Here is a 24,262-nt window from a genome sequence, read left to right as displayed (position 1 = left end):
GGCATTCATTCGTCATTCAACTTTCACTTATCCTGTGGTTTGAAATCGTTTCCTTCACGTTGATTTGACGGATCAACGTCTCTTTGGAATAAAATTAATGTCCAACAGAGGGAGACGTCTGCACGGGGATCGGTCATGATAGCACTTGGACATGAAGCAGCTTGGGATTTCCGCCTGCTGGATGCCTTTGCACCTCCACTGGAAAAGCCCACTTTTGCAACAAACATCAAATACTGCATCTGCGTGCTCGCAGAGGACCGTATGCGAGCCTGACAGGCTGCGCGCTCAAACCACCACGGGAGCGGGCCCCTCCTTCGTGCTCTCGGGAGGAGGTCATGAAATGAAAAAAAAATCACCCCACTACTCCATCCCCGACCCGCAAGTGCCTTGTCTGCTATAAAGGGGACAATTTTCGCGTTTTCCCTCGCTTATGGCCATACTACCCTGAGAACGCCCGATCTAGTCCGATCTCGGAAGCTAAGCAGGGTCGGGCCTGGTTAGTACTTGGATGGGAGACCACCTGGGAATACCAGGTGCTCTAAGCTTTTGCACCCACCTCCAATACTCAACACGATTCACTGCTCTTTCCAAAAATTTTGGCTTTCATTAGTCAGTCAACTATCACTTATCCTGTGGTTTGAAATGGTTTCCTTCACGTTGATTTGACAGATCAACGTCTCTTTGGAATAAAATTAATGTCCGACAGAGGGAGCCGTCTGCACGGGGTCGGTCATGATAGCACTTGGACATGAAACAGCTTGGGATTTCCGCCTGCTGGATGCCTTTGCACCTCCACTGGAAAAGCCCACTTTTGCAACAAACATCAAATACTGCATCTGCGTGCTCGCAGAGGACCGTATGCGAGCCTGACAGGCTGCGCGCTCAAACCACCACGGGAGCGGGCCCCTCCTTCGTGCTCTCGGGAGGAGGTCATTAAATGAAAAAAAAATCACCACACTACTCCATCCTACCCGCAAGTGCCTTGTCTGCTATAAAGGGGACAATTTTCACGTTTTCCCTCGCTTACGGCCATACTACCCTGAGAACGCCCGATCTCGTCCGATCTCGGAAGCTAAGCAGGGTCGGGCCTGGTTAGTACTTGGATGGGAGACCGCCTGGGAATACCAGGTGCTGTAAGCTTTTGCACCCACCTCCAAATCACAACACGATTCACTGCTCTTTCCAAAAATTTTGGCATTCATTCGTCATTCAACTTTCACTTATCCTGTGGTTTGAAATCGTTTCCTTCAGGTTGATTTGACAGATCAACGTCTCTTTGGAATAAAATTAATGTCCAACAGAGGGAGCCGTCAGCACGGGGATCGGTCATGATAGCACTTGGACATGAAGCAGCTTGGGATTTCCGCCTGCTGGATACCTTTGCACCTCCACTGGAAAAGCCCACTTTTGCAACAAACATCAAATACTGCATCTGCGTGCTCGCAGAGGACCGTATGCGAGCCTGACAGGCTGCGCGCTCAAACCACCACGGGAGCGGGCCCCTCCTTCGTGCTCTCGGGAGGAGGTCATTAAATGAAAAAAAAATCACCCCACTACTCCATCCCCGACCCGCAAGTGCCGTGTCTGCTATAAAGGGGACAATTTTCACGTTTTCCCTCGCTTACGGCCATACTACCCTGAGAACGCCCGATCTCGTCCGATCTCGGAAGCTAAGCAGGGTCGGGCCTGGTTAGTACTTGGATGGGAGACCGCCTGGGAATACCAGGTGCTGTAAGCTTTTGCACCCACCTCCAATTCTCAACACGATTCACTGCTCTTTCCAAAAATTTTGGCTTTCATTAGTCATTCAACTTTCACTTATCCTGTGGTTTGAAATCGTTTCCTTCACGTTGATTTGACAGATCAAGTTCTCTTTGGAATAAAATTAATGTCCAACAGAGGGAGCCGTCTGCACGGGGTCGTTCATGATAGCACTTGGACATGAAACAGCTTGGGATTTCCGCCTGCTGGATGCCTTTGCACCTCCACTGGAAAAGCCCACTTTTGCAACAAACATCAAGTACAGCCTCTGCGCGCTCGCAGAGGACCGTATGCGAGCCTGACAGGCTGCGCGCTCAAACCACCACGGGAGCGGGCCCCTCCTTTGTGCACTCCGGAGGAGGTTTATTAAATGAAAAAAAATCACCCCACTACTCCACCCCCGACCCAGAAGTGCCCTGTCTGCTATAAAGAGGACAATTTTCGCGTTTTCCCTCGCTTACGGCCATACTACCCTGAGAACGCCCGATCGGACTGCGCGCTCGCAGAGGACCGTATGCGAGCCTGACAGGCTGCGCGCTCAAACCACCACGGGAGCGGGCCCCTCCTTTGTGCACTCCGGAGGAGGTTTATTAAATGAAAAAAAATCACCCCACTACTCCACCCCCGACCCAGAAGTGCCCTGTCTGCTATAAAGAGGACAATTTTCGCGTTTTCCCTCGCTTACGGCCATACTACCCTGAGAACGCCCGATCTCGTCCGATCTCGGAAGCTAAGCAGGGTCGGGCCTGGTTAGTACTTGGATGGGAGACCGCCTGGGAATACCAGGTGCTGTAAGCTTTTGCACCCACCTCCAATTCTCAACACGATTCACTGCTCTTTCCAAAAATTTTGGCATTCATTCGTCATTCAACTTTCACTTATCCTGTGGTTTGAAATCGTTTCCTTCACGTTGATTTGACAGATCAACGTCTCTTTGGAATAAAATTAATGTCCAACAGAGGGAGCCGTCTGCACGGGGATCGGTCATGATAGCACTTGGACATGAAACAGCTTGGGATTTCCGCCTGCTGGATGCCTTTGCACCTCCACTGGAAAAGCCCACTTTTGCAACAAACATCAAATACCGCATCTGCGCGCTCGCAGAGGACCGAATGCGAGCCTGACAGGCTGCGCGCTCAAACCACCACGGGAGCGGGCCCCTCCTTCGTGCTCTCGGGAGGAGGTCATTAAATGAAAAAAAAATCACCCCACGACTCCATCCCCGACCCGCAAGTGCCATGTCTGCTATAAAGGGGACAATTTTCACGTTTTCCCTCGCTTACGCCCATACTACCCTGAGAACGCCCGATCTCGTCCGATCTTGGAAGCTAAGCAGGGTCGGGCCTGGTTAGTACTTGGATGGGAGACCGCCTGGGAATACCAGCTGCTGTAAGCTTTTGCACCCACCTCCAATTCTCAACACGATTCACTGCTCTTTCCAAAAATTTTGGCTTTCATTAGTCATTCAACTTTCACTTATCCTGTGGTTTGAAATCGTTTCCTTCACGTTGATTTGACAGATCAACGTCTCTTTGGAATAAAATTAATGTCCAACAGAGGGAGCCGTCTGCACGGGGTCGGTCATGATAGCACTTGGACATGAAACAGCTTGGGATTTCCGCCTGCTGGATGCCTTTCCACCTCCACTGGAAAAGCCCACTTTTGCAACAAACATCAAATACTGCATCTGCGTGCTCGCAGAGGACCGTATGCGAGCCTGACAGGCTGCGCGCTCAAACCACCACGGGAGCGGGCCCCTCCTTCGTGCTCTCGGGAGGAGGTGATTAAATGAAAAAAAAATCACCCCACTTCTCCATCCCCGACCCGCAAGTGCCTTGTCTGCTATAAAGGGGACAATTTTCACGTTTTCCCTCGCTTACGGCCATACTACCCTGAGAACGCCCGATCTCGTCCGATCTCGGAAGCTAAGCAGGGTCGGGCCTGGTTAGTACTTGGATGGGAGACCGCCTGGGAATACCAGGTGCTGTAAGCTTTTGCACCCACCTCCAATTCTCAACACGATTCACTGCTCTTTCCAAAAATTTTGGCATTCATTCGTCATTCAACTTTCACTTATCCTGTGGTTTAAAATCGTTTCCTTCACGTTGATTTGACAGATCAACGTCTCTTTGGAATAAAATTAATGTCCAACAGAGGGAGCCGTCTGCACGGGAATCGGTAATGATAGCACTTGGACATGAAACAGCTTGGGATTTCCGCCTGCTGGATGCCTATGCACCTCCACTGGAAAAGCCCACTTTTGCAACAGACATCAAGTACAGCCTCTGCGCGCTCGCAGAGGACCGTATGCGAGCCTGACAGGCTGCGCGCTCAAACCACCACGGGAGCGGGCCCCTCCTTTGTGCACTCCGGAGGAGGTTTATTAAATGAAAAAAAATCACCCCACTACTCCACCCCCGACCCAGAAGTGCCTTGTCTGCTATAAAGAGGACAATTTTCGCGTTTTCCCTCGCTTACGGCCATACTACCCTGAGAACGCCCGATCTCGTCCGATCTCGGAAGCTAAGCAGGGTCCGGCCTGGTTAGTACTTGGATGGGAGACCGCCTGGGAATACCAGGTGCTGTAAGCTTTTGCACCCACCTCCAATTCTCAACACGATTCACTGCTCTTTCCAAAAATTTTGGCATTCATTCGTCATTCAACTTTCACTTATCCTGTGGTTTGAAATCGTTTCCTTCACGTTGATTTGACAGATCAACGTCTCTTTGGAATAAAATTAATGTCCAACAGAGGGAGCCGTCTGCACGGGGAGCGGTCATGATAGCACTTGGACATGAAACAGCTTGGGATTTCCGCCTGCTGGATGCCTTTGCACCTCCACTGGAAAAGCCCACTTTTGCAACAAACATCAAATACCGCATCTGCGCGCTCGCAGAGGACCGAATGCGAGCCTGACAGGCTGCGCGCTCAAACCACCACGGGAGCGGGCCCCTCCTTCGTGCTCTCGGGAGGAAGTCATTAAATGAAAAAAAAATCACCCCACGACTCCATCCCCGACCCGCAAGTGCCATGTCTGCTATAAAGGGGACAATTTTCACGTTTTCCCTCGCTTACGGCCATACTACCCTGAGAACGCCCGATCTCGTCCGATCTCGGAAGCTAAGCAGGGTCGGGCCTGGTTAGTACTTGGATGGTAGACCGCCTGGGAATACCAGCTGCTGTAAGCTTTTGCACCCACCTCCAATTCTCAACACGATTCACTGCTCTTTCCAAAAATTTTGGCTTTCATTAGTCATTCAACTTTCACTTATCCTGTGGTTTGAAATCGTTTCCTTCACGTTGATTTGACAGATCAACGTCTCTTTGGAATAAAATTAATGTCCAACAGAGGGAGCCGTCTGCACGGGGTCGGTCATGATAGCACTTGGACATGAAACAGCTTGGGATTTCCGCCTGCTGGATGCCTTTCCACCTCCACTGGAAAAGCCCACTTTTGCAACAAACATCAAATACTGCATCTGCGTGCTCGCAGAGGACCGTATGCGAGCCTGACAGGCTGCGCGCTCAAACCACCACGGGAGCGGGCCCCTCCTTCGTGCTCTCGGGAGGAGGTCATTAAATGAAAAAAAAATCACCCCACTACTCCATCCCCGACCCGCAAGTGCCTTGTCTGCTATAAAGGGGACAATTTTCACGTTTTCCCTCGCTTATGGCCATACTACCCTGAGAACGCCCGATCTCGTCCGATCTCGGAAGCTAAGCAGGGTCGGGCCTGGTTAGTACTTGGATGGGAGACCGCCTGGGAATACCAGGTGCTGTAAGCTTTTGCACCCACCTCCAATTCTCAACACGATTCACTGCTCTTTCCAAAAATTTTGGCATTCATTCGTCATTCAACTTTCACTTATCCTGTGGTTTAAAATCGTTTCCTTCACGTTGATTTGACAGATCAACGTCTCTTTGGAATAAAATTAATGTCCAACAGAGGGAGCCGTCTGCACGGGGATCGGTCATGATAGCACTTGGACATGAAACAGCTTGGGATTTCCGCCTGCTGGATGCGTTTGCACCTCCACTGGAAAAGCCCACTTTTGCAACAAACATCAAATACCGCATCTGCGCGCTCGCAGAGGACCGTATGCGAGCCTGACAGGCTGCGCGCTCAAACCACCACGGGAGCAGGCCCCTCCTTCGTGCTCTCGGGAGGAGGTCATTAAATGAAAAAAAAATCACCCCACTACTCCATCCCCGACCCGCAAGTGCCGTGTCTGCTATAAAGGGGACAATTTTCACGTTTTCCCTCGCTTACGGCCATACTACCCTGAGAACGCCCGATCTCGTCCGATCTCGGAAGCTAAGCAGGGTCGGGCCTGGTTAGTACTTGGATGGGAGACCGCCTGGGAATACCAGGTGCTGTAAGCTTTTGCACCCACCTCCAAATCACAACACGATTCACTGCTCTTTCCAAAAATTTTGGCATTCATTCGTCATTCAACTTTCACTTATCCTGTGGTTTGAAATCGTTTCCTTCACGTTGATTTGACAGATCAACGTCTCTTTGGAATAAAATTAATGTCCAACAGAGGGAGCCGTCTGCACGGGGATCGTTCATGATAGCACTTGGACATGAAACAGCTTGGGATTTCCGCCTGCTGGATGCGTTTGCACCTCCACTGGAAAAGCCCACTTTTGCAACAAACATCAAATACCGCATCTGCGCGCTCGCAGAGGACCGTATGCGAGCCTGACAGGCTGCGCGCTCAAACCACCACGGGAGCAGGCCCCTCCTTCGTGCTCTCGGGAGGAGGTCATTAAATGAAAAAAAAATCACCCCACTACTCCATCCCCGACCCGCAAGTGCCGTGTCTGCTATAAAGGGGACAATTTTCACGTTTTCCCTCGCTTACGGCCATACTACCCTGAGAACGCCCGATCTCGTCCGATCTCGGAAGCTAAGCAGGGTCGGGCCTGGTTAGTACTTGGATGGGAGACCGCCTGGGAATACCAGGTGCTGTAAGCTTTTGCACCCACCTCCAATTCTCAACACGATTCACTGCTCTTTCCAAAAATTTTGGCATTCATTCGTCATTCAACTTTCACTTATCCTGTGGTTTGAAATCGTTTCCTTCACGTTGATTTGACAGATCAAGTTCTCTTTGGAATAAAATTAATGTCCAACAGAGGGAGCCGTCTGCACGGGGTCGTTCATGATAGCACTTGGACATGAAACAGCTTGGGATTTCCGCCTGCTGGATGCCTTTGCACCTCCACTGGAAAAGCCCACTTTTGCAACAAACATCAAGTACAGCCTCTGCGCGCTCGCAGAGGACCGTATGCGAGCCTGACAGGCTGCGCGCTCAAACCACCACGGGAGCGGGCCCCTCCTTTGTGCACTCCGGAGGAGGTTTATTAAATGAAAAAAAATCACCCCACTACTCCACCCCCGACCCAGAAGTGCCCTGTCTGCTATAAAGAGGACAATTTTCGCGTTTTCCCTCGCTTACGGCCATACTACCCTGAGAACGCCCGATCGGACTGCGCGCTCGCAGAGGACCGTATGCGAGCCTGACAGGCTGCGCGCTCAAACCACCACGGGAGCGGGCCCCTCCTTTGTGCACTCCGGAGGAGGTTTATTAAATGAAAAAAAATCACCCCACTACTCCACCCCCGACCCAGAAGTGCCCTGTCTGCTATAAAGAGGACAATTTTCGCGTTTTCCCTCGCTTACGGCCATACTACCCTGAGAACGCCCGATCTCGTCCGATCTCGGAAGCTAAGCAGGGTCGGGCCTGGTTAGTACTTGGATGGGAGACCGCCTGGGAATACCAGGTGCTGTAAGCTTTTGCACCCACCTCCAATTCTCAACACGATTCACTGCTCTTTCCAAAAATTTTGGCATTCATTCGTCATTCAACTTTCACTTATCCTGTGGTTTGAAATCGTTTCCTTCACGTTGATTTGACAGATCAACGTCTCTTTGGAATAAAATTAATGTCCAACAGAGGGAGCCGTCTGCACGGGGATCGGTCATGATAGCACTTGGACATGAAACAGCTTGGGATTTCCGCCTGCTGGATGCCTTTGCACCTCCACTGGAAAAGCCCACTTTTGCAACAAACATCAAATACCGCATCTGCGCGCTCGCAGAGGACCGAATGCGAGCCTGACAGGCTGCGCGCTCAAACCACCACGGGAGCGGGCCCCTCCTTCGTGCTCTCGGGAGGAGGTCATTAAATGAAAAAAAAATCACCCCACGACTCCATCCCCGACCCGCAAGTGCCATGTCTGCTATAAAGGGGACAATTTTCACGTTTTCCCTCGCTTACGCCCATACTACCCTGAGAACGCCCGATCTCGTCCGATCTCGGAAGCTAAGCAGGGTCGGGCCTGGTTAGTACTTGGATGGGAGACCGCCTGGGAATACCAGCTGCTGTAAGCTTTTGCACCCACCTCCAATTCTCAACACGATTCACTGCTCTTTCCAAAAATTTTGGCTTTCATTAGTCATTCAACTTTCACTTATCCTGTGGTTTGAAATCGTTTCCTTCACGTTGATTTGACAGATCAACGTCTCTTTGGAATAAAATTAATGTCCAACAGAGGGAGCCGTCTGCACGGGGTCGGTCATGATAGCACTTGGACATGAAACAGCTTGGGATTTCCGCCTGCTGGATGCCTTTCCACCTCCACTGGAAAAGCCCACTTTTGCAACAAACATCAAATACTGCATCTGCGTGCTCGCAGAGGACCGTATGCGAGCCTGACAGGCTGCGCGCTCAAACCACCACGGGAGCGGGCCCCTCCTTCGTGCTCTCGGGAGGAGGTCATTAAATGAAAAAAAAATCACCCCACTTCTCCATCCCCGACCCGCAAGTGCCTTGTCTGCTATAAAGGGGACAATTTTCACGTTTTCCCTCGCTTACGGCCATACTACCCTGAGAACGCCCGATCTCGTCCGATCTCGGAAGCTAAGCAGGGTCGGGCCTGGTTAGTACTTGGATGGGAGACCGCCTGGGAATACCAGGTGCTGTAAGCTTTTGCACCCACCTCCAATTCTCAACACGATTCACTGCTCTTTCCAAAAATTTTGGCATTCATTCGTCATTCAACTTTCACTTATCCTGTGGTTTAAAATCGTTTCCTTCACGTTGATTTGACAGATCAACGTCTCTTTGGAATAAAATTAATGTCCAACAGAGGGAGCCGTCTGCACGGGAATCGGTAATGATAGCACTTGGACATGAAACAGCTTGGGATTTCCGCCTGCTGGATGCCTATGCACCTCCACTGGAAAAGCCCACTTTTGCAACAGACATCAAGTACAGCCTCTGCGCGCTCGCAGAGGACCGTATGCGAGCCTGACAGGCTGCGCGCTCAAACCACCACGGGAGCGGGCCCCTCCTTTGTGCACTCCGGAGGAGGTTTATTAAATGAAAAAAAATCACCCCACTACTCCACCCCCGACCCAGAAGTGCCTTGTCTGCTATAAAGAGGACAATTTTCGCGTTTTCCCTCGCTTACGGCCATACTACCCTGAGAACGCCCGATCTCGTCCGATCTCGGAAGCTAAGCAGGGTCCGGCCTGGTTAGTACTTGGATGGGAGACCGCCTGGGAATACCAGGTGCTGTAAGCTTTTGCACCCACCTCCAATTCTCAACACGATTCACTGCTCTTTCCAAAAATTTTGGCATTCATTCGTCATTCAACTTTCACTTATCCTGTGGTTTGAAATCGTTTCCTTCACGTTGATTTGACAGATCAACGTCTCTTTGGAATAAAATTAATGTCCAACAGAGGGAGCCGTCTGCACGGGGAGCGGTCATGATAGCACTTGGACATGAAACAGCTTGGGATTTCCGCCTGCTGGATGCCTTTGCACCTCCACTGGAAAAGCCCACTTTTGCAACAAACATCAAATACCGCATCTGCGCGCTCGCAGAGGACCGAATGCGAGCCTGACAGGCTGCGCGCTCAAACCACCACGGGAGCGGGCCCCTCCTTCGTGCTCTCGGGAGGAAGTCATTAAATGAAAAAAAAATCACCCCACGACTCCATCCCCGACCCGCAAGTGCCATGTCTGCTATAAAGGGGACAATTTTCACGTTTTCCCTCGCTTACGGCCATACTACCCTGAGAACGCCCGATCTCGTCCGATCTCGGAAGCTAAGCAGGGTCGGGCCTGGTTAGTACTTGGATGGTAGACCGCCTGGGAATACCAGCTGCTGTAAGCTTTTGCACCCACCTCCAATTCTCAACACGATTCACTGCTCTTTCCAAAAATTTTGGCTTTCATTAGTCATTCAACTTTCACTTATCCTGTGGTTTGAAATCGTTTCCTTCACGTTGATTTGACAGATCAACGTCTCTTTGGAATAAAATTAATGTCCAACAGAGGGAGCCGTCTGCACGGGGTCGGTCATGATAGCACTTGGACATGAAACAGCTTGGGATTTCCGCCTGCTGGATGCCTTTCCACCTCCACTGGAAAAGCCCACTTTTGCAACAAACATCAAATACTGCATCTGCGTGCTCGCAGAGGACCGTATGCGAGCCTGACAGGCTGCGCGCTCAAACCACCACGGGAGCGGGCCCCTCCTTCGTGCTCTCGGGAGGAGGTCATTAAATGAAAAAAAAATCACCCCACTACTCCATCCCCGACCCGCAAGTGCCTTGTCTGCTATAAAGGGGACAATTTTCACGTTTTCCCTCGCTTATGGCCATACTACCCTGAGAACGCCCGATCTCGTCCGATCTCGGAAGCTAAGCAGGGTCGGGCCTGGTTAGTACTTGGATGGGAGACCGCCTGGGAATACCAGGTGCTGTAAGCTTTTGCACCCACCTCCAATTCTCAACACGATTCACTGCTCTTTCCAAAAATTTTGGCATTCATTCGTCATTCAACTTTCACTTATCCTGTGGTTTAAAATCGTTTCCTTCACGTTGATTTGACAGATCAACGTCTCTTTGGAATAAAATTAATGTCCAACAGAGGGAGCCGTCTGCACGGGGATCGGTCATGATAGCACTTGGACATGAAACAGCTTGGGATTTCCGCCTGCTGGATGCGTTTGCACCTCCACTGGAAAAGCCCACTTTTGCAACAAACATCAAATACCGCATCTGCGCGCTCGCAGAGGACCGTATGCGAGCCTGACAGGCTGCGCGCTCAAACCACCACGGGAGCAGGCCCCTCCTTCGTGCTCTCGGGAGGAGGTCATTAAATGAAAAAAAAATCACCCCACTACTCCATCCCCGACCCGCAAGTGCCGTGTCTGCTATAAAGGGGACAATTTTCACGTTTTCCCTCGCTTACGGCCATACTACCCTGAGAACGCCCGATCTCGTCCGATCTCGGAAGCTAAGCAGGGTCGGGCCTGGTTAGTACTTGGATGGGAGACCGCCTGGGAATACCAGGTGCTGTAAGCTTTTGCACCCACCTCCAAATCACAACACGATTCACTGCTCTTTCCAAAAATTTTGGCATTCATTCGTCATTCAACTTTCACTTATCCTGTGGTTTGAAATCGTTTCCTTCACGTTGATTTGACAGATCAACGTCTCTTTGGAATAAAATTAATGTCCAACAGAGGGAGCCGTCTGCACGGGGATCGTTCATGATAGCACTTGGACATGAAACAGCTTGGGATTTCCGCCTGCTGGATGCGTTTGCACCTCCACTGGAAAAGCCCACTTTTGCAACAAACATCAAATACCGCATCTGCGCGCTCGCAGAGGACCGTATGCGAGCCTGACAGGCTGCGCGCTCAAACCACCACGGGAGCAGGCCCCTCCTTCGTGCTCTCGGGAGGAGGTCATTAAATGAAAAAAAAATCACCCCACTACTCCATCCCCGACCCGCAAGTGCCGTGTCTGCTATAAAGGGGACAATTTTCACGTTTTCCCTCGCTTACGGCCATACTACCCTGAGAACGCCCGATCTCGTCCGATCTCGGAAGCTAATCAGGGTCGGGCCTGGTTAGTACTTGGATGGGAGACCGCCTGGGAATACCAGGTGCTGTGAGCTTTTGCACCCACCTCCAATTCTCAACACGATTCACTGCTCTTTCCAAAAATTTTGGCATTCATTCGTCATTCAACTTTCACTTATCCTGTGGTTTGAAATCGTTTCCTTCACGTTGATTTGACAGATCAAGTTCTCTTTGGAATAAAATTAATGTCCAACAGAGGGAGCCGTCTGCACGGGGTCGTTCATGATAGCACTTGGACATGAAACAGCTTGGGATTTCCGCCTGCTGGATGCCTTTGCACCTCCACTGGAAAAGCCCACTTTTGCAACAAACATCAAATACTGCATCTGCGTGCTCGCAGAGGACCGTATGCGAGCCTGACAGGCTGCGCGCTCAAACCACCACGGGAGCGGGCCCCTCCTTCGTGCTCTCGGGAGGAGGTCATTAAATGAAAAAAAAATCACCCCACTACTCCATCCCCGACCCGCAAGTGCCTTGTCTGCTATAAAGGGGACAATTTTCACGTTTTCCCTCGCTTACGGCCATACTACCCTGAGAACGCCCGATCTCGTCCGATCTCGGAAGCTAAGCAGGGTCGGGCCTGGTTAGTACTTGGATGGGAGACCGCCTGGGAATACCAGGTGCTGTAAGCTTTTGCACCCACCTCCAATTCTCAACACGATTCACTGCTCTTTCCAAAAATTTTGGCATTCATTCGTCATTCAACTTTCACTTATCCTGTGGTTTAAAATCGTTTCCTTCACGTTGATTTGACAGATCAACGTCTCTTTGGAATAAAATTAATGTCCAACAGAGGGAGCCGTCTGCACGGGAATCGGTAATGATAGCACTTGGACATGAAACAGCTTGGGATTTCCGCCTGCTGGATGCCTATGCACCTCCACTGGAAAAGCCCACTTTTGCAACAGACATCAAGTACAGCCTCTGCGCGCTCGCAGAGGACCGTATGCGAGCCTGACAGGCTGCTCGCTCAAACCACCACGGGAGCGGGCCCCTCCTTTGTGCACTCCGGAGGAGGTTTATTAAATGAAAAAAAATCACCCCACTACTCCACCCCCGACCCAGAAGTGCCCTGTCTGCTATAAAGAGGACAATTTTCGCGTTTTCCCTCGCTTACGGCCATACTACCCTGAGAACGCCCGATCTCGTCCGATCTCGGAAGCTAAGCAGGGTCGGGCCTGGTTAGTACTTGGATGGGAGACCGCCTGGGAATACCAGGTGCTGTAAGCTTTTGCACCCACCTCCAATTCTCAACACGATTCACTGCTCTTTCCAAAAATTTTGGCTTTCATTAGTCATTCAACTTTCACTTATCCTGTGGTTTGAAATCGTTTCCTTCACGTTGATTTGACAGATCAAGTTCTCTTTGGAATAAAATTAATGTCCAACAGAGGGAGCCGTCTGCACGGGGTCGTTCATGATAGCACTTGGACATGAAACAGCTTGGGATTTCCGCCTGCTGGATGCCTTTGCACCTCCACTGGAAAAGCCCACTTTTGCAACAAACATCAAATACTGCATCTGCGTGCTCGCAGAGGACCGTATGCGAGCCTGACAGGCTGCGCGCTCAAACCACCACGGGAGCGGGCCCCTCCTTCGTGCTCTCGGGAGGAGGTCATTAAATGAAAAAAAAATCACCCCACTACTCCATCCCCGACCCGCAAGTGCCGTGTCTGCTATAAAGGGGACAATTTTCACGTTTTCCCTCGCTTACGGCCATACTACCCTGAGAACGCCCGATCTCGTCCGATCTCGGAAGCTAAGCAGGGTCGGGCCTGGTTAGTACTTGGATGGGAGACCGCCTGGAAATACCAGGTGCTGTAAGCTTTTGCACCCACCTCCAATTCTCAACACGATTCACTGCTCTTTCCAAAAATTTTGGCATTCATTCGTCATTCAACTTTCACTTATCCTGTGGTTTAAAATCGTTTCCTTCACGTTGATTTGACAGATCAACGTCTCTTTGGAATAAAATTAATGTCCAACAGAGGGAGCCGTCTGCACGGGAATCGGTAATGATAGCACTTGGACATGAAACAGCTTGGGATTTCCGCCTGCTGGATGCCTATGCACCTCCACTGGAAAAGCCCACTTTTGCAACAGACATCAAGTACAGCCTCTGCGCGCTCGCAGAGGACCGTATGCGAGCCTGACAGGCTGCGCGCTCAAACCACCACGGGAGCGGGCCCCTCCTTTGTGCACTCCGGAGGAGGTTTATTAAATGAAAAAAAATCACCCCACTACTCCACCCCCGACCCAGAAGTGCCCTGTCTGCTATAAAGAGGACAATTTTCGCGTTTTCCCTCGCTTACGGCCATACTACCCTGAGAACGCCTGATCTCGTCCGATCTCGGAAGCTAAGCAGGGTCGGGCCTGGTTAGTACTTGGATGGGAGACCGCCTGGGAATACCAGCTGCTGTAAGCTTTTGCACCCACCTCCAATTCTCAACACGATTCACTCCTCTTTCCAAAAATTTTGGCTTTCATTAGTCATTCAACTTTCACTTATCCTGTGGTTTGAAATCGTTTCCTTCACGTTGATTTGACAGATCAAGTTCTCTTTGGAATAAAATTAATGTCCAACAGAGGGAGCCGTCTGCACGGGGTCGTTCATGATAGCACTTGGACATGAAACAGCTTGGGATTTCCGCCTGCTGGATGCCTTTGCACCTCCACTGGAAAAGCCCACTTTTGCAACAAACATCAAATACTGCATCTGCGTGCTCGCAGAGGACCGTATGCGAGCCTGACAGGCTGCGCGCTCAAACCACCACGGGAGCGGGCCCCTCCTTCGTGCTCTCGGGAGGAGGTCATTAAATGAAAAAAAAATCACCCCACTTCTCCATCCCCGACCCGCAAGTGCCGTGTCTGCTATAAAGGGGACAATTTTCACGTTTTCCCTCGCTTACGGCCATACTACCCTGAGAACGCCCGATCTCGTCCGATCTCGGAAGCTAAGCAGGGTCGGGCCTGGTTAGTACTTGGATGGGAGACCGCCTGGGAATACCAGGTGCTGTAAGCTTTTGCACCCACCTCCAATTCTCAACACGATTCACTGCTCTTTCCAAAAATTTTGGCATTCATTCGTCATTCAACTTTCACTTATCCTGTGGTTTAAAATCGTTTCCTTCACGTTGATTTGACAGATCAACGTCTCTTTGGAATAAAATTAATGTCCAACAGAGGGAGCCGTCTGCACGGGAATCGGTCATGATAGCACTTGGACATGAAACAGCTTGGGATTTCCGCCTGCTGGATGCGTTTGCACCTCCACTGGAAAAGCCCACTTTTGCAACAGACATCAAGTACAGCCTCTGCGCGCTCGCAGAGGACCGTATGCGAGCCTGACAGGCTGCGCGCTCAAACCACCACGGGAGCGGGCCCCTCCTTCGTGCTCTCGGGAGGAGGTCATTAAATGAAAAAAAAATCACCCCACTTCTCCATCCCCGACCCGCAAGTGCCGTGTCTGCTATAAAGGGGACAATTTTCACGTTTTCCCTCGCTTACGGCCATACTACCCTGAGAACGCCCGATCTCGTCCGATCTCGGAAGCTAAGCAGGGTCGGGCCTGGTTAGTACTTGGATGGGAGACCGCCTGGGAATACCAGGTGCTGTAAGCTTTTGCACCCACCTCCAATTCTCAACACGATTCACTGCTCTTTCCAAAAATTTTGGCTTTCATTAGTCATTCAACTTTCACTTATCCTGTGGTTTGAAATCGTTTCCTTCACGTTGATTTGACAGATCAAGTTCTCTTTGGAATAAAATTAATGTCCAACAGAGGGAGCCGTCTGCACGGGGTCGTTCATGATAGCACTTGGACATGAAACAGCTTGGGATTTCCGCCTGCTGGATGCCTTTGCACCTCCACTGGAAAAGCCCACTTTTGCAACAAACATCAAATACTGCATCTGCGTGCTCGCAGAGGACCGTATGCGAGCCTGACAGGCTGCGCGCTCAAACCACCACGGGAGCGGGCCCCTCCTTCGTGCTCTCGGGAGGAGGTCATTAAATGAAAAAAAAATCACCCCACTACTCCATCCCCGACCCGCAAGTGCCGTGTCTGCTATAAAGGGGACAATTTTCACGTTTTCCCTTGCTTACGGCCATACTACCCTGAGAACGCCCGATCTCGTCCGATCTCGGAAGCTAAGCAGGGTCGGGCCTGGTTAGTACTTGGATGGGAGACCGCCTGGGAATACCAGGTGCTGTAAGCTTTTGCACCCACCTCCAATTCTCAACACGATTCACTGCTCTTTCCAAAAATTTTGGCATTCATTCGTCATTCAACTTTCACTTATCCTGTGGTTTAAAATCGTTTCCTTCACGTTGATTTGACAGATCAACGTCTCTTTGGAATAAAATTAATGTCCAACAGAGGGAGCCGTCTGCACGGGAATCGGTAATGATAGCACTTGGACATGAAACAGCTTGGGATTTCCGCCTGCTGGATGCCTATGCACCTCCACTGGAAAAGCCCACTTTTGCAACAGACATCAAGTACAGCCTCTGCGCGCTCGCAGAGGACCGTATGCGAGCCTGACAGGCTGCGCGCTCAAACCACCACGGGAGCGGGCCCCTCCTTTGTGCACTCCGGAGGAGGTTTATTAAATGAAAAAAAATCACCCCACTACTCCACCCCCGACCCAGAAGTGCCCTGTCTGCTATAAAGAGGACAATTTTCGCGTTTTCCCTCGCTTACGGCCATACTACCCTGAGAACGCCCGATCTCGTCCGATCTCGGAAGCTAAGCAGGGTCGGGCCTGGTTAGTACTTGGATGGGAGACCGCCTGGGAATACCAGGTGCTGTAAGCTTTTGCACCCACCTCCAATTCTCAACACGATTCACTGCTCTTTCCAAAAATTTTGGCATTCATTCGTCATTCAACTTTCACTTATCCTGTGGTTTGAAATCGTTTCCTTCACGTTGATTTGACAGATCAACGTCTCTTTGGAATAAAATTAATGTCCAACAGAGGGAGCCGTCTGCACGGGGATCGGTCATGATAGCACTTGGACATGAAACAGCTTGGGATTTCCGCCTGCTGGATGCCTTTGCACCTCCACTGGAAAAGCCCACTTTTGCAACAGACATCAAGTACAGCCTCTGCGCGCTCGCAGAGGACCGTATGCGAGCCTGACAGGCTGCGCGCTCAAACCACCACGGGAGCGGGCCCCTCCTTTGTGCACTCCGGAGGAGGTTTATTAAATGAAAAAAAATCACCCCACTACTCCACCCCCGACCCAGAAGTGCCCTGTCTGCTATAAAGAGGACAATTTTCGCGTTTTCCCTCGCTTACGGCCATACTACCCTGAGAACGCCCGATCTCGTCCGATCTCGGAAGCTAAGCAGGGTCGGGCCTGGTTAGTACTTGGATGGGAGACCGCCTGGGAATACCAGGTGCTGTAAGCTTTTGCACCCACCTCCAATTCTCAACACGATTCACTGCTCTTTCCAAAAATTTTGGCATTCATTCGTCATTCAACTTTCACTTATCCTGTGGTTTGAAATCGTTTCCTTCACGTTGATTTGACAGATCAACGTCTCTTTGGAATAAAATTAATGTCCAACAGAGGGAGCCGTCTGCACGGGGATCGGTCATGATAGCACTTGGACATGAAACAGCTTGGGATTTCCGCCTGCTGGATGCCTTTGCACCTCCACTGGAAAAGCCCACTTTTGCAACAAACATCAAATACCGCATCTGCGCGCTCGCAGAGGACCGAATGCGAGCCTGACAGGCTGCGCGCTCAAACCACCACGGGAGCGGGCCCCTCCTTCGTGCTCTCGGGAGGAGGTCATTAAATGAAAAAAAAATCACCCCACGACTCCATCCCCGACCCGCAAGTGCCATGTCTGCTATAAAGGGGACAATTTTCACGTTTTCCCTCGCTTACGCCCATACTACCCTGAGAACGCCCGATCTCGTCCGATCTTGGAAGCTAAGCAGGGTCGGGCCTGGTTAGTACTTGGATGGGAGACCGCCTGGGAATACCAGCTGCTGTAAGCTTTTGCACCCACCTCCAATTCTCAACACGATTCACTGCTCTTTCCAAAAATTTTGGCTTTCATTAGTCATTCAACTTTCACTTATCCTGTGGTTTGAAATCGTTTCCTTCACGTTGATTTGACAGATCAACGTCTCTTTGGAATAAAATTAATGTCCAACAGAGGGAGCCGTCTGCACGGGGTCGGTCATGATAGCACTTGGACATGAAACAGCTTGGGATTTCCGCCTGCTGGATGCCTTTCCACCTCCACTGGAAAAGCCCACTTTTGCAACAAACATCAAATACTGCATCTGCGTGCTCGCAGAGGACCGTATGCGAGCCTGACAGGCTGCGCGCTCAAACCACCACGGGAGCGGGCCCCTCCTTCGTGCTCTCGGGAGGAGGTCATTAAATGAAAAAAAAATCACCCCACTTCTCCATCCCCGACCCGCAAGTGCCTTGTCTGCTATAAAGGGGACAATTTTCACGTTTTCCCTCGCTTACGGCCATACTACCCTGAGAACGCCCGATCTCGTCCGATCTCGGAAGCTAAGCAGGGTCGGGCCTGGTTAGTACTTGGATGGGAGACCGCCTGGGAATACCAGGTGCTGTAAGCTTTTGCACCCACCTCCAATTCTCAACACGATTCGCTGCTCTTTCCAAAAATTTTGGCATTCATTCGTCATTCAACTTTCACTTATCCTGTGGTTTAAAATCGTTTCCTTCACGTTGATTTGACAGATCAACGTCTCTTTGGAATAAAATTAATGTCCAACAGAGGGAGCCGTCTGCACGGGAATCGGTAATGATAGCACTTGGACATGAAACAGCTTGGGATTTCCGCCTGCTGGATGCCTATGCACCTCCACTGGAAAAGCCCACTTTTGCAACAGACATCAAGTACAGCCTCTGCGCGCTCGCAGAGGACCGTATGCGAGCCTGACAGGCTGCGCGCTCAAACCACCACGGGAGCGGGCCCCTCCTTTGTGCACTCCGGAGGAGGTTTATTAAATGAAAAAAAATCACCCCACTACTCCACCCCCGACCCAGAAGTGCCTTGTCTGCTATAAAGAGGACAATTTTCGCGTTTTCCCTCGCTTACGGCCATACTACCCTGAGAACGCCCGATCTCGTCCGATCTCGGAAGCTAAGCAGGGTCCGGCCTGGTTAGTACTTGGATGGGAGACCGCCTGGGAATACCAGGTGCTGTAAGCTTTTGCACCCACCTCCAATTCTCAACACGATTCACTGCTCTTTCCAAAAATTTTGGCATTCATTCGTCATTCAACTTTCACTTATCCTGTGGTTTGAAATCGTTTCCTTCACGTTGATTTGACAGATCAACGTCTCTTTGGAATAAAATTAATGTCCAACAGAGGGAGCCGTCTGCACGGGGAGCGGTCATGATAGCACTTGGACATGAAACAGCTTGGGATTTCCGCCTGCTGGATGCCTTTGCACCTCCACTGGAAAAGCCCACTTTTGCAACAAACATCAAATACCGCATCTGCGCGCTCGCAGAGGACCGAATGCGAGCCTGACAGGCTGCGCGCTCAAACCACCACGGGAGCGGGCCCCTCCTTCGTGCTCTCGGGAGGAAGTCATTAAATGAAAAAAAAATCACCCCACGACTCCATCCCCGACCCGCAAGTGCCATGTCTGCTATAAAGGGGACAATTTTCACGTTTTCCCTCGCTTACGGCCATACTACCCTGAGAACGCCCGATCTCGTCCGATCTCGGAAGCTAAGCAGGGTCGGGCCTGGTTAGTACTTGGATGGTAGACCGCCTGGGAATACCAGCTGCTGTAAGCTTTTGCACCCACCTCCAATTCTCAACACGATTCACTGCTCTTTCCAAAAATTTTGGCTTTCATTAGTCATTCAACTTTCACTTATCCTGTGGTTTGAAATCGTTTCCTTCACGTTGATTTGACAGATCAACGTCTCTTTGGAATAAAATTAATGTCCAACAGAGGGAGCCGTCTGCACGGGGTCGGTCATGATAGCACTTGGACATGAAACAGCTTGGGATTTCCGCCTGCTGGATGCCTTTCCACCTCCACTGGAAAAGCCCACTTTTGCAACAAACATCAAATACTGCATCTGCGTGCTCGCAGAGGACCGTATGCGAGCCTGACAGGCTGCGCGCTCAAACCACCACGGGAGCGGGCCCCTCCTTCGTGCTCTCGGGAGGAGGTCATTAAATGAAAAAAAAATCACCCCACTACTCCATCCCCGACCCGCAAGTGCCTTGTCTGCTATAAAGGGGACAATTTTCACGTTTTCCCTCGCTTATGGCCATACTACCCTGAGAACGCCCGATCTCGTCCGATCTCGGAAGCTAAGCAGGGTCGGGCCTGGTTAGTACTTGGATGGGAGACCGCCTGGGAATACCAGGTGCTGTAAGCTTTTGCACCCACCTCCAATTCTCAACACGATTCACTGCTCTTTCCAAAAATTTTGGCATTCATTCGTCATTCAACTTTCACTTATCCTGTGGTTTAAAATCGTTTCCTTCACGTTGATTTGACAGATCAACGTCTCTTTGGAATAAAATTAATGTCCAACAGAGGGAGCCGTCTGCACGGGGATCGGTCATGATAGCACTTGGACATGAAACAGCTTGGGATTTCCGCCTGCTGGATGCGTTTGCACCTCCACTGGAAAAGCCCACTTTTGCAACAAACATCAAATACCGCATCTGCGCGCTCGCAGAGGACCGTATGCGAGCCTGACAGGCTGCGCGCTCAAACCACCACGGGAGCAGGCCCCTCCTTCGTGCTCTCGGGAGGAGGTCATTAAATGAAAAAAAAATCACCCCACTACTCCATCCCCGACCCGCAAGTGCCGTGTCTGCTATAAAGGGGACAATTTTCACGTTTTCCCTCGCTTACGGCCATACTACCCTGAGAACGCCCGATCTCGTCCGATCTCGGAAGCTAAGCAGGGTCGGGCCTGGTTAGTACTTGGATGGGAGACCGCCTGGGAATACCAGGTGCTGTAAGCTTTTGCACCCACCTCCAAATCACAACACGATTCACTGCTCTTTCCAAAAATTTTGGCATTCATTCGTCATTCAACTTTCACTTATCCTGTGGTTTGAAATCGTTTCCTTCACGTTGATTTGACAGATCAACGTCTCTTTGGAATAAAATTAATGTCCAACAGAGGGAGCCGTCTGCACGGGGATCGTTCATGATAGCACTTGGACATGAAACAGCTTGGGATTTCCGCCTGCTGGATGCGTTTGCACCTCCACTGGAAAAGCCCACTTTTGCAACAAACATCAAATACCGCATCTGCGCGCTCGCAGAGGACCCTATGCGAGCCTGACAGGCTGCGCGCTCAAACCACCACGGGAGCAGGCCCCTCCTTCGTGCTCTCGGGAGGAGGTCATTAAATGAAAAAAAAATCACCCCACTACTCCATCCCCGACCCGCAAGTGCCGTGTCTGCTATAAAGGGGACAATTTTCACGTTTTCCCTCGCTTACGGCCATACTACCCTGAGAACGCCCGATCTCGTCCGATCTCGGAAGCTAAGCAGGGTCGGGCCTGGTTAGTACTTGGATGGGAGACCGCCTGGGAATACCAGGTGCTGTAAGCTTTTGCACCCACCTCCAATTCTCAACACGATTCACTGCTCTTTCCAAAAATTTTGGCATTCATTCGTCATTCAACTTTCACTTATCCTGTGGTTTGAAATCGTTTCCTTCACGTTGATTTGACAGATCAAGTTCTCTTTGGAATAAAATTAATGTCCAACAGAGGGAGCCGTCTGCACGGGGTCGTTCATGATAGCACTTGGACATGAAACAGCTTGGGATTTCCGCCTGCTGGATGCCTTTGCACCTCCACTGGAAAAGCCCACTTTTGCAACAAACATCAAGTACAGCCTCTGCGCGCTCGCAGAGGACCGTATGCGAGCCTGACAGGCTGCGCGCTCAAACCACCACGGGAGCGGGCCCCTCCTTTGTGCACTCCGGAGGAGGTTTATTAAATGAAAAAAAATCACCCCACTACTCCACCCCCGACCCAGAAGTGCCCTGTCTGCTATAAAGAGGACAATTTTCGCGTTTTCCCTCGCTTACGGCCATACTACCCTGAGAACGCCCGATCGGACTGCGCGCTCGCAGAGGACCGTATGCGAGCCTGACAGGCTGCGCGCTCAAACCACCACGGGAGCGGGCCCCTCCTTTGTGCACTCCGGAGGAGGTTTATTAAATGAAAAAAAATCACCCCACTACTCCACCCCCGACCCAGAAGTGCCCTGTCTGCTATAAAGAGGACAATTTTCGCGTTTTCCCTCGCTTACGGCCATACTACCCTGAGAACGCCCGATCTCGTCCGATCTCGGAAGCTAAGCAGGGTCGGGCCTGGTTAGTACTTGGATGGGAGACCGCCTGGGAATACCAGGTGCTGTAAGCTTTTGCACCCACCTCCAATTCTCAACACGATTCACTGCTCTTTCCAAAAATTTTGGCATTCATTCGTCATTCAACTTTCACTTATCCTGTGGTTTGAAATCGTTTCCTTCACGTTGATTTGACAGATCAACGTCTCTTTGGAATAAAATTAATGTCCAACAGAGGGAGCCGTCTGCACGGGGATCGGTCATGATAGCACTTGGACATGAAACAGCTTGGGATTTCCGCCTGCTGGATGCCTTTGCACCTCCACTGGAAAAGCCCACTTTTGCAACAAACATCAAATACCGCATCTGCGCGCTCGCAGAGGACCGAATGCGAGCCTGACAGGCTGCGCGCTCAAACCACCACGGGAGCGGGCCCCTCCTTCGTGCTCTCGGGAGGAGGTCATTAAATGAAAAAAAAATCACCCCACGACTCCATCCCCGACCCGCAAGTGCCATGTCTGCTATAAAGGGGACAATTTTCACGTTTTCCCTCGCTTACGCCCATACTACCCTGAGAACGCCCGATCTCGTCCGATCTCGGAAGCTAAGCAGGGTCGGGCCTGGTTAGTACTTGGATGGGAGACCGCCTGGGAATACCAGCTGCTGTAAGCTTTTGCACCCACCTCCAATTCTCAACACGATTCACTGCTCTTTCCAAAAATTTTGGCTTTCATTAGTCATTCAACTTTCACTTATCCTGTGGTTTGAAATCGTTTCCTTCACGTTGATTTGACAGATCAACGTCTCTTTGGAATAAAATTAATGTCCAACAGAGGGAGCCGTCTGCACGGGGTCGGTCATGATAGCACTTGGACATGAAACAGCTTGGGATTTCCGCCTGCTGGATGCCTTTCCACCTCCACTGGAAAAGCCCACTTTTGCAACAAACATCAAATACTGCATCTGCGTGCTCGCAGAGGACCGTATGCGAGCCTGACAGGCTGCGCGCTCAAACCACCACGGGAGCGGGCCCCTCCTTCGTGCTCTCGGGAGGAGGTCATTAAATGAAAAAAAAATCACCCCACTTCTCCATCCCCGACCCGCAAGTGCCTTGTCTGCTATAAAGGGGACAATTTTCACGTTTTCCCTCGCTTACGGCCATACTACCCTGAGAACGCCCGATCTCGTCCGATCTCGGAAGCTAAGCAGGGTCGGGCCTGGTTAGTACTTGGATGGGAGACCGCCTGGGAATACCAGGTGCTGTAAGCTTTTGCACCCACCTCCAATTCTCAACACGATTCACTGCTCTTTCCAAAAATTTTGGCATTCATTCGTCATTCAACTTTCACTTATCCTGTGGTTTAAAATCGTTTCCTTCACGTTGATTTGACAGATCAACGTCTCTTTGGAATAAAATTAATGTCCAACAGAGGGAGCCGTCTGCACGGGAATCGGTAATGATAGCACTTGGACATGAAACAGCTTGGGATTTCCGCCTGCTGGATGCCTATGCACCTCCACTGGAAAAGCCCACTTTTGCAACAGACATCAAGTACAGCCTCTGCGCGCTCGCAGAGGACCGTATGCGAGCCTGACAGGCTGCGCGCTCAAACCACCACGGGAGCGGGCCCCTCCTTTGTGCACTCCGGAGGAGGTTTATTAAATGAAAAAAAATCACCCCACTACTCCACCCCCGACCCAGAAGTGCCTTGTCTGCTATAAAGAGGACAATTTTCGCGTTTTCCCTCGCTTACGGCCATACTACCCTGAGAACGCCCGATCTCGTCCGATCTCGGAAGCTAAGCAGGGTCCGGCCTGGTTAGTACTTGGATGGGAGACCGCCTGGGAATACCAGGTGCTGTAAGCTTTTGCACCCACCTCCAATTCTCAACACGATTCACTGCTCTTTCCAAAAATTTTGGCATTCATTCGTCATTCAACTTTCACTTATCCTGTGGTTTGAAATCGTTTCCTTCACGTTGATTTGACAGATCAACGTCTCTTTGGAATAAAATTAATGTCCAACAGAGGGAGCCGTCTGCACGGGGAGCGGTCATGATAGCACTTGGACATGAAACAGCTTGGGATTTCCGCCTGCTGGATGCCTTTGCACCTCCACTGGAAAAGCCCACTTTTGCAACAAACATCAAATACCGCATCTGCGCGCTCGCAGAGGACCGAATGCGAGCCTGACAGGCTGCGCGC

General features: G+C 50.9%; 39 non-coding genes across 39 annotated transcripts; all 39 read left to right on the top strand.

Annotated features, from left to right (window-relative positions):
- The first annotated feature begins 426 nt into the window (after window positions 1–426).
- On the top strand, window positions 427–545 carry LOC127615322 (5S ribosomal RNA). Its single transcript, XR_007966888.1, has one exon. It is a non-coding gene; the product is annotated as a 5S ribosomal RNA (ribosomal RNA).
- Window positions 546–1,021: 476 nt separating this feature from the next.
- Window positions 1,022–1,140, top strand: LOC127611631 (5S ribosomal RNA). Its single transcript, XR_007965394.1, has one exon. It is a non-coding gene; the product is annotated as a 5S ribosomal RNA (ribosomal RNA).
- Window positions 1,141–1,619: 479 nt separating this feature from the next.
- Window positions 1,620–1,738, top strand: LOC127611627 (5S ribosomal RNA). Its single transcript, XR_007965393.1, has one exon. It is a non-coding gene; the product is annotated as a 5S ribosomal RNA (ribosomal RNA).
- Window positions 1,739–2,440: 702 nt separating this feature from the next.
- LOC127611626 (5S ribosomal RNA) lies at window positions 2,441–2,559 on the top strand. The gene has a single exon (XR_007965391.1). It is a non-coding gene; the product is annotated as a 5S ribosomal RNA (ribosomal RNA).
- Window positions 2,560–3,038: 479 nt separating this feature from the next.
- Window positions 3,039–3,157, top strand: LOC127616726 (5S ribosomal RNA). The gene has a single exon (XR_007967164.1). It is a non-coding gene; the product is annotated as a 5S ribosomal RNA (ribosomal RNA).
- Window positions 3,158–3,635: 478 nt separating this feature from the next.
- LOC127611623 (5S ribosomal RNA) lies at window positions 3,636–3,754 on the top strand. Its single transcript, XR_007965390.1, has one exon. It is a non-coding gene; the product is annotated as a 5S ribosomal RNA (ribosomal RNA).
- A 479-nt stretch (window positions 3,755–4,233) lies between these two features.
- Window positions 4,234–4,352, top strand: LOC127613652 (5S ribosomal RNA). The gene has a single exon (XR_007966269.1). It is a non-coding gene; the product is annotated as a 5S ribosomal RNA (ribosomal RNA).
- A 479-nt stretch (window positions 4,353–4,831) lies between these two features.
- On the top strand, window positions 4,832–4,950 carry LOC127615265 (5S ribosomal RNA). The gene has a single exon (XR_007966873.1). It is a non-coding gene; the product is annotated as a 5S ribosomal RNA (ribosomal RNA).
- A 478-nt stretch (window positions 4,951–5,428) lies between these two features.
- On the top strand, window positions 5,429–5,547 carry LOC127613051 (5S ribosomal RNA). The gene has a single exon (XR_007966056.1). It is a non-coding gene; the product is annotated as a 5S ribosomal RNA (ribosomal RNA).
- A 479-nt stretch (window positions 5,548–6,026) lies between these two features.
- Window positions 6,027–6,145, top strand: LOC127611609 (5S ribosomal RNA). The gene has a single exon (XR_007965388.1). It is a non-coding gene; the product is annotated as a 5S ribosomal RNA (ribosomal RNA).
- A 479-nt stretch (window positions 6,146–6,624) lies between these two features.
- Window positions 6,625–6,743, top strand: LOC127611602 (5S ribosomal RNA). Its single transcript, XR_007965387.1, has one exon. It is a non-coding gene; the product is annotated as a 5S ribosomal RNA (ribosomal RNA).
- Window positions 6,744–7,445: 702 nt separating this feature from the next.
- On the top strand, window positions 7,446–7,564 carry LOC127611597 (5S ribosomal RNA). Its single transcript, XR_007965386.1, has one exon. It is a non-coding gene; the product is annotated as a 5S ribosomal RNA (ribosomal RNA).
- A 479-nt stretch (window positions 7,565–8,043) lies between these two features.
- On the top strand, window positions 8,044–8,162 carry LOC127615741 (5S ribosomal RNA). The gene has a single exon (XR_007966948.1). It is a non-coding gene; the product is annotated as a 5S ribosomal RNA (ribosomal RNA).
- Window positions 8,163–8,640: 478 nt separating this feature from the next.
- LOC127611593 (5S ribosomal RNA) lies at window positions 8,641–8,759 on the top strand. Its single transcript, XR_007965384.1, has one exon. It is a non-coding gene; the product is annotated as a 5S ribosomal RNA (ribosomal RNA).
- Window positions 8,760–9,238: 479 nt separating this feature from the next.
- LOC127613650 (5S ribosomal RNA) lies at window positions 9,239–9,357 on the top strand. Its single transcript, XR_007966268.1, has one exon. It is a non-coding gene; the product is annotated as a 5S ribosomal RNA (ribosomal RNA).
- A 479-nt stretch (window positions 9,358–9,836) lies between these two features.
- LOC127615264 (5S ribosomal RNA) lies at window positions 9,837–9,955 on the top strand. Its single transcript, XR_007966869.1, has one exon. It is a non-coding gene; the product is annotated as a 5S ribosomal RNA (ribosomal RNA).
- A 478-nt stretch (window positions 9,956–10,433) lies between these two features.
- Window positions 10,434–10,552, top strand: LOC127613047 (5S ribosomal RNA). Its single transcript, XR_007966055.1, has one exon. It is a non-coding gene; the product is annotated as a 5S ribosomal RNA (ribosomal RNA).
- Window positions 10,553–11,031: 479 nt separating this feature from the next.
- On the top strand, window positions 11,032–11,150 carry LOC127611588 (5S ribosomal RNA). The gene has a single exon (XR_007965383.1). It is a non-coding gene; the product is annotated as a 5S ribosomal RNA (ribosomal RNA).
- A 479-nt stretch (window positions 11,151–11,629) lies between these two features.
- LOC127614505 (5S ribosomal RNA) lies at window positions 11,630–11,748 on the top strand. The gene has a single exon (XR_007966570.1). It is a non-coding gene; the product is annotated as a 5S ribosomal RNA (ribosomal RNA).
- Window positions 11,749–12,226: 478 nt separating this feature from the next.
- Window positions 12,227–12,345, top strand: LOC127611584 (5S ribosomal RNA). Its single transcript, XR_007965382.1, has one exon. It is a non-coding gene; the product is annotated as a 5S ribosomal RNA (ribosomal RNA).
- A 479-nt stretch (window positions 12,346–12,824) lies between these two features.
- On the top strand, window positions 12,825–12,943 carry LOC127611579 (5S ribosomal RNA). Its single transcript, XR_007965381.1, has one exon. It is a non-coding gene; the product is annotated as a 5S ribosomal RNA (ribosomal RNA).
- Window positions 12,944–13,421: 478 nt separating this feature from the next.
- Window positions 13,422–13,540, top strand: LOC127613902 (5S ribosomal RNA). Its single transcript, XR_007966361.1, has one exon. It is a non-coding gene; the product is annotated as a 5S ribosomal RNA (ribosomal RNA).
- A 479-nt stretch (window positions 13,541–14,019) lies between these two features.
- On the top strand, window positions 14,020–14,138 carry LOC127615232 (5S ribosomal RNA). The gene has a single exon (XR_007966854.1). It is a non-coding gene; the product is annotated as a 5S ribosomal RNA (ribosomal RNA).
- A 478-nt stretch (window positions 14,139–14,616) lies between these two features.
- On the top strand, window positions 14,617–14,735 carry LOC127611577 (5S ribosomal RNA). The gene has a single exon (XR_007965380.1). It is a non-coding gene; the product is annotated as a 5S ribosomal RNA (ribosomal RNA).
- Window positions 14,736–15,214: 479 nt separating this feature from the next.
- Window positions 15,215–15,333, top strand: LOC127611572 (5S ribosomal RNA). The gene has a single exon (XR_007965379.1). It is a non-coding gene; the product is annotated as a 5S ribosomal RNA (ribosomal RNA).
- A 478-nt stretch (window positions 15,334–15,811) lies between these two features.
- LOC127611565 (5S ribosomal RNA) lies at window positions 15,812–15,930 on the top strand. The gene has a single exon (XR_007965372.1). It is a non-coding gene; the product is annotated as a 5S ribosomal RNA (ribosomal RNA).
- A 479-nt stretch (window positions 15,931–16,409) lies between these two features.
- On the top strand, window positions 16,410–16,528 carry LOC127611558 (5S ribosomal RNA). The gene has a single exon (XR_007965370.1). It is a non-coding gene; the product is annotated as a 5S ribosomal RNA (ribosomal RNA).
- Window positions 16,529–17,007: 479 nt separating this feature from the next.
- Window positions 17,008–17,126, top strand: LOC127611557 (5S ribosomal RNA). The gene has a single exon (XR_007965369.1). It is a non-coding gene; the product is annotated as a 5S ribosomal RNA (ribosomal RNA).
- Window positions 17,127–17,605: 479 nt separating this feature from the next.
- LOC127616722 (5S ribosomal RNA) lies at window positions 17,606–17,724 on the top strand. The gene has a single exon (XR_007967163.1). It is a non-coding gene; the product is annotated as a 5S ribosomal RNA (ribosomal RNA).
- Window positions 17,725–18,202: 478 nt separating this feature from the next.
- On the top strand, window positions 18,203–18,321 carry LOC127611556 (5S ribosomal RNA). The gene has a single exon (XR_007965368.1). It is a non-coding gene; the product is annotated as a 5S ribosomal RNA (ribosomal RNA).
- Window positions 18,322–18,800: 479 nt separating this feature from the next.
- On the top strand, window positions 18,801–18,919 carry LOC127613640 (5S ribosomal RNA). Its single transcript, XR_007966260.1, has one exon. It is a non-coding gene; the product is annotated as a 5S ribosomal RNA (ribosomal RNA).
- Window positions 18,920–19,398: 479 nt separating this feature from the next.
- LOC127615263 (5S ribosomal RNA) lies at window positions 19,399–19,517 on the top strand. The gene has a single exon (XR_007966868.1). It is a non-coding gene; the product is annotated as a 5S ribosomal RNA (ribosomal RNA).
- Window positions 19,518–19,995: 478 nt separating this feature from the next.
- LOC127613042 (5S ribosomal RNA) lies at window positions 19,996–20,114 on the top strand. The gene has a single exon (XR_007966054.1). It is a non-coding gene; the product is annotated as a 5S ribosomal RNA (ribosomal RNA).
- Window positions 20,115–20,593: 479 nt separating this feature from the next.
- LOC127611553 (5S ribosomal RNA) lies at window positions 20,594–20,712 on the top strand. The gene has a single exon (XR_007965367.1). It is a non-coding gene; the product is annotated as a 5S ribosomal RNA (ribosomal RNA).
- A 479-nt stretch (window positions 20,713–21,191) lies between these two features.
- On the top strand, window positions 21,192–21,310 carry LOC127611551 (5S ribosomal RNA). Its single transcript, XR_007965366.1, has one exon. It is a non-coding gene; the product is annotated as a 5S ribosomal RNA (ribosomal RNA).
- A 702-nt stretch (window positions 21,311–22,012) lies between these two features.
- Window positions 22,013–22,131, top strand: LOC127611550 (5S ribosomal RNA). Its single transcript, XR_007965365.1, has one exon. It is a non-coding gene; the product is annotated as a 5S ribosomal RNA (ribosomal RNA).
- Window positions 22,132–22,610: 479 nt separating this feature from the next.
- LOC127615730 (5S ribosomal RNA) lies at window positions 22,611–22,729 on the top strand. The gene has a single exon (XR_007966947.1). It is a non-coding gene; the product is annotated as a 5S ribosomal RNA (ribosomal RNA).
- Window positions 22,730–23,207: 478 nt separating this feature from the next.
- On the top strand, window positions 23,208–23,326 carry LOC127611549 (5S ribosomal RNA). The gene has a single exon (XR_007965364.1). It is a non-coding gene; the product is annotated as a 5S ribosomal RNA (ribosomal RNA).
- A 479-nt stretch (window positions 23,327–23,805) lies between these two features.
- Window positions 23,806–23,924, top strand: LOC127613633 (5S ribosomal RNA). The gene has a single exon (XR_007966256.1). It is a non-coding gene; the product is annotated as a 5S ribosomal RNA (ribosomal RNA).
- Window positions 23,925–24,262: the final 338 nt, after the last annotated feature.

The sequence above is a fragment of the Hippocampus zosterae genome, chromosome 1 (genome assembly GCF_025434085.1).
Source record: "Hippocampus zosterae strain Florida chromosome 1, ASM2543408v3, whole genome shotgun sequence".
Lineage (NCBI taxonomy): Eukaryota > Metazoa > Chordata > Actinopteri > Syngnathiformes > Syngnathidae > Hippocampus > Hippocampus zosterae.
The sequence above is the reverse complement of the archived record's forward strand: the minus strand, read 5'-3'. Positions and strand labels throughout refer to the sequence as shown.